This window comes from Gymnoscopelus braueri, assembly GCF_963280865.1.
Source record: "Gymnoscopelus braueri genome assembly, chromosome: 14".
In the NCBI taxonomy this organism is placed as follows: domain Eukaryota; kingdom Metazoa; phylum Chordata; class Actinopteri; order Myctophiformes; family Myctophidae; genus Gymnoscopelus; species Gymnoscopelus braueri.
In genome coordinates, this window is record NC_137619.1 from 43,668,694 (window position 1) to 43,674,845 (window position 6,152).

Consider the following 6,152-nt stretch of genomic DNA (forward strand, 5'->3'; position numbering starts at 1 on the left):
CAGTGGTGGAAAAAGTACTCACATTTTGTACTTAAGTAAAAGTATCAATACCGCAATGTAGAAATACTCTGTTACAAGTAAAAGTCCGGAATTCAAAATGTATATGTAGCCTATGTACTGAAGTAGCCTACCTTAAAAGGAGTAGTTCACCCTAAAAATGACTTATTTTCTATCAATTACACACCCCATGGAAGCCTTGAACTCATGTAGATTTTCTTGTTTTTGTTGCATTCCTAAGCCAATAATTTGATTGCCGGAGGAAAGATGCTAATGTCTCCGGTAGGAGACTCAAAGAAGTTGACACTTTGTGTCTCCTATACCGGAGTCTCCGCCGGTCATCAAATTATTGGCTTCGGAATGCAACAAAAACAAGAAAATCTTCATGAATTCAAGGCTCCATGGGGTGTGTAATCGGTAGGAAAAAAAATCGTTTTGGGGGTGAACTATCCCTTTAAGTAGAAAGTAGCCTACTCATTATGCAGAATGTTTGTCACAAGTTTTCAAATGTATAACATTTATAAAAAAATCTTTAGAAAATAGCAGATCTACAAGCTTGTGTCTATTTTCAAATGGCCGAAATGGGCTGAAGTGATTAATGTATGTTTTGTAATAATAATCAAAATCAACAAAGTAACTGGTAACTAAAGTTTTCAAATAATTGTAAATATATATATATTCCCATTTAATTTCACTTTCCGATCATCATCATCATCTTCATCATCACCATCATCATCATCATCATCATCATCATCATCATCATCATCATCATCATCATCATCATCATGGCCCCTGTTGGAGCTGGTGACGTTCCAGGTGATATTGAACGTGTTGGTTCCTGCACTCATATGCTGCGTTCATTGCAGGCTAACCTGTTTAAGCAGTCTGTGCATACAGACTGAGTGACAGGTGCAATGGTGGAAAAAGTACTCACATTTTTTACTTAAGTAAAAGTATCAATACTGCAATGGAGAAATACTCTGTTAAGTCCGGTATTCAACATTAAGTAAAAAAAAATTAGCATCAAAATATACTTACAGTATACCAAAAGTAAAAGTAGCCTACTCATTATGCAGAATGTCCCGTTTCACAGGTTATCATCATCATCATCAAGTCTAAAATGTATAAAACATCTTTTGAAAATAGCAGATCTACAAGCCACTACGCAGCTTGTAGATCGGCTATTTTCAAATAGCCAACGTTTAAATAGGGTTAAAGTGGTTTATGTTTTGTAATAATAATCCAAATCTACAAAGTAACTAGTAGCTTAACTAAAGTTTTCAAATAATTGTAGTGGAGTAAAAAGTAGGCTACATTATTTGTCTTTGAGATGTAGTGGAGTAGAAGAGTAAGTAAGTATTGAAAATGGCTAATAGGCCTACAGTACATGTAGCCTAGTAACTTTACACCGCTGGACAGGTGTATGGCTGTGTGTGTGTGTGTGTGTGTGTGTGTGTGTGTGTGTGTGTGTGTGTGTGTGTGTGTGTGTGTGTGTGTGTGTGTGTGTGTGTGTGTGTGCACGCGCGCGTGCGTGCATGCATGTGTGTGTGCGCACGCGCGCGTGTGTGTGTGCATTGTGTGTGCGCGCGCGTGCGCACGTCTTACACATACACCAAGCCAAATCCCCTCAGATCACCAGACGCATTAAGGAGGACTGACGGCTGGCTAATGAGTCCCTAATTACCTCCCCCTCTTCTCTCTGCATGGTCGCATGGTGGCCTCCATTGTGCACAGGGCCGTAAATTGTTGTGTCAGTAAGTAGGCTATAATCTCAACACAGCAACACTTGTCACAATAGTAACTTTGGCATGTCACTTGGTGACTATTGCCAACAGGAGATGTTGGCAGTGTGTGCAGATCATGATGTGTAACACCTGTGTGAAGTTTAGTTCCGATTCTACACTTAATGTTTTCTAAATCCTAACAGTTTTCTGACTGAAAACTATTTATCAGTGGTTCTCAAACCTTTTCATGTCAAGGACCACCCAAAATGATATGTATTTGGCCGTGGACCCCCCATCTCAAAATAGTTTGTTCCAGGGACCCCCAGAAGCAAAGATTTGTTCCCTTTAAAAAGTAGATATATTCAAATATTTGCACAAATGTTCAAGATTTTTCAAAAATAGCAGATCTACAAGCTCATCGTGCGGCACTCGGTCCAGCACCATGAGCTTGTATATCTGCTATTTTTGAATAGCCCAAAGTATAAAATATGGATAAAGTGGTTACAAAGATGCGTTCTGGGTTTGAATGGGTTAACTCTGGGAGACTTGCAGTGTTGGAAGAAGTGCTGACATTTCTTTACTAGTAAAAGTATCAATACCACAATGTAGTAAAAGTCCGGTATTCAAAATGTGCTTGAGTAAAAGTACAAAAGTGTTGGCATCAAAGTATAGGCTACTTAAAGTATAAGTAAAAGTAGGCTACTCATTATGCAGAATGTCCCCTTTCACAAGTTCAGTATTATAAATCTTTTGAAAATAGCAGATCTACTAGCTCACAAGGCTTTGCAATGCGTTGTGAGCTTGTAGATCGGCAAAGTACAGTATTATAGGGTTGAAGTTATCAATGTACGTTTTATAATATATATATTTAAAGGAGCTACACCATGAATTAAAAAAAAAAAATTGATATTTAATATCATATGGTGTATGTCCCTCAAACCTTTTTCAAAAGGTTTGAGCCTAAATCATCACTCAGATATACTCATCCCAAGTCAATTGTCTCTGGCTTATACAGCGCTTTCAGCTGCAATACCAAAACGTCCTCTTGGGCAGGGGGGGGGCTACTGAGCAATTCTGTCTGTTAATACAAAAAAATATTTTAAAAAAATATTTAAAAAAAAGGGGGAAAAATGGAAAAAACACTTTGAACATTTTTGAACAATTCCACCAAGTGTTTGAGGTGCCTGTTTCACCCACTTCCGGGGGGCGGAGCCAAAATCCGAGCCCGAAGTATTTGTTCGTAGACCCCCACTTAGAAAAAGTTTCGGAGCGATTCGGGCACTTTTCATTTAACATTGGGTTTGCCATCAATAATGTTTGTGACATCATAAACATTTCCATTCTGAGATCGCCTGTTCAGACACGCCCATTCTGGAAATCCATGAAATGAGAAGGAATGACTGAATTTTTAAAAAAAACAAGAAAAAAAGTGATTTTCATGGTGTAGACCCTTTAAAGTAACTAACTGAAGTTTTCAAATAATTGTAGTGGAGTAAAAGTACAATATTTGCTTCTGAGATGTAGTGGAGTAGAAGTAAAAGTACAGAAAATTGGAAATACTAAAGTAGAAAAAAATACCTCAAAAGTTTACTTAAAGACGGGGTGCCGTGATTTTCAGTGATCCCCCCCCCCCTAAAACATAATCATCAGGTATTATGGTTATACTAGGAGGAAGATTTTTTATGTGGACACGCCTCCAGTTCATTAAGTATAGAGCATCGCAGTTCCCGCCCACTTCCTGGTTTTTCGTGGTGCCGGAAGGAACAACTCAATGCATTTTTCCCATTGACATTTCCAAAAGTATTTATATCTATTAATTTAAGCCTCGAATCAAGCCATTATGACATGACATGAATCATGACCATAAAACGTTTTTTTCTGTGATTTTTTTAAATTTTATATTTAATTATATGATATACTATATTTAATAAATACCCTTTGTTTTGCCGTTTTCAAAAAAAAAATATCACAGAATCAAACGTTTTATGGTCATGATTCATGTCATATCATGATGGCTTGATTCGAGGCTTAAATTAATAGATATAAATATTTTTGGAAATGTCAATGGGAAAAATGCATTGAGTTGTTCCTTCCGGCACCACGAAAAACCAGGAAGTGGGCGGGAACTGCGATGCTCTATACCTGGTTCTCACCTTAGCACCTCCTCCACCACCTTAGCACCACCCACCTGTCCTAGTCCCTCCTCCTCCTCATGCCCACACCTGTTGTGTTATGATAATGAGGGGGAGGGTACGTTTTTACTATGTCACTAAAGCGCTGTTTCTCTATTGGCACGTTTGACCCTCAAGGTTTCAGCCTCCAGGTAGAAACTCAAAATAGTCAGAGAAGACATAAAACACCATAAAAACACCACCAGGGGGCTTAATGAAGTTCTATCAACCTCATAGACACATGAAAAACAGAAAAAGTGCAAAACCATGGCACCACCTCTTTAATTACAGTACTTGAGTAAATGTACTCACTTACTTTACACCACTGGAGACTTGTACTGTACTTGAGTTGAGTATTTATGTTTCATGATTTATAATTCTACTCTTCAAACGTTTTACTTTTTACTCCACAACATTTGACATATTTATATATTTGTGTGTGTGTGTGTGTGTGTGTGTGTGTGTGTGTGTGTGTGTGTGTGTGTCTGTCTGTCTGTCTGTCTGTCTGTCTGTCTGTCTGTCTGTCTGTCTGTCTGTCTGTCTGTCTGTCTGTCTGTCTGTCTGTCTGTCTGTCTGTCTGTCTGTCTGTCTGTCTGTGCGTGTGCGTGTGCGTGTGCGTGCGTGTGTGTGTGTGTGCGCTAGTCAGTGGTGGAAAAAGTACTCAAATATTTTACTTAAGTAAAAGTATCAATACTGCAATGTAGAAGTACTCTGTTACAAGTAAAAGTCCCAAATAAAAAAATTACTTGAGTAAAAGTATTGGTATAAAAATGTACTTAAAGGTAGGGTAAGTGATATTTTTTGGTTAAAACAAAAAGTATTTTTTTAAAAGGTTAAAATACTATATTCTGATAGTAATCATTGCTATAGAGTGTTTTTTCAGTAACAGATGTCTCCCTGTCTCTCCAGCTCTTTAATAAACAGAAAATACATTTTTCGGTAGGTGTCAAAATCTCAGCCAATCAGGAGAAAGTACCCATTTTTAAGCTTAATTTGTATAGTTTTCAGTTCAAATTTTGCATGCTCATTTCTTAGTGTCATCACTTCCAATTTCACTTGTTTAATCTGTGTCCTGATTGAGTTCTCTGTCCTGGTTGGATAAAATTGGAAATGAAACTACAAAAAAAAAAAAAAAAACTACAAAATACATTTTCTGTTTTATAAAGAGCTGGAGAGACATGGAGACTCCTTACATGGACAGGACACCCTATAGTAACGAGTACTATCAGAACATATACCCATTTTGCAATTATTTGAAACTTTGCAAATCACTTACACTACCTTTAAAGTACCAAAAGTAAAGGTACAAAAATGTTTGAAAATAGCCGCATCGTTGTGAGCTTGTAGATTGGCTATTTTCAAATAGCCTATGTATAAAATAGGGCTAAAGTGGTTATTGTATGTTTTATAATATAATAATTTGTATCTGCAAAGTAACTAGTTTTCAAGTCATTGTAGTGGAGTAAAAGTACAATATTTGCCTCTGAGATGTAGTGGAGTAGAAGTAAAAGTATAGACAATTGGAAATACTCCAGTAAAGTAAAAGTACCTCAAAATTAAGTACAGTACTTGAGTACATGTACTTAGTTACTTTACACCACTGGTGGGTGTGTGTGTGTGTGTGTGGTTGCGTGCGTGCTTGTGTGCGTGTGTGTGTGTGTGTGTGTGCGTGCGTATGTCAGTAAGTAAACGTTTCAGCTCTTCCAGTGTCCCGGAAGGTAAGTCTCTTATCAGCAGTGCAGTGTTAGGGTGTCAGTAGCCAGGGTCCCAGCCTCTCCCATTGTGCCGCTGCCATGGCCCCGGAGTGACGGATGACAGCTCCTAGCTCTCTGGAGGAAATGAGCAGGCCGTGGTTAGGAGCCCGGGGCCAGATTTTGGAGCACAGCCCTGCTCCTGCCCACTCACTTTAGTTTAGCCAAACCATCCAAGGTTCCACTGTTGTGGTGTATAGGTCTAAAACGCTAATGGCCGACTGGCATGCAACAAACAGCAGTGTCCTTTTTGGGGCCTCTTTATGCTAACTGGGTTATGATAAGATGTCTTCTTAATTATCAGGAAGTTTGTGTGGGTGAGGTGTTGGAGAACTACTCTGGCCCCCGTCGCATGGTATCAAGCTTCTCTGCCAGACTTGGAGCCCACGCGAGAGGAAGTGAGGTCGGGTTAGTCTGGGTCCCTTGCCCCTTGCACCTCCCCTGAGTGTCATAAATTAGCCCCGCTCTAATTCTCTCCCAGACGGCCTTGCTTTAGCAGGTGTGTGTTT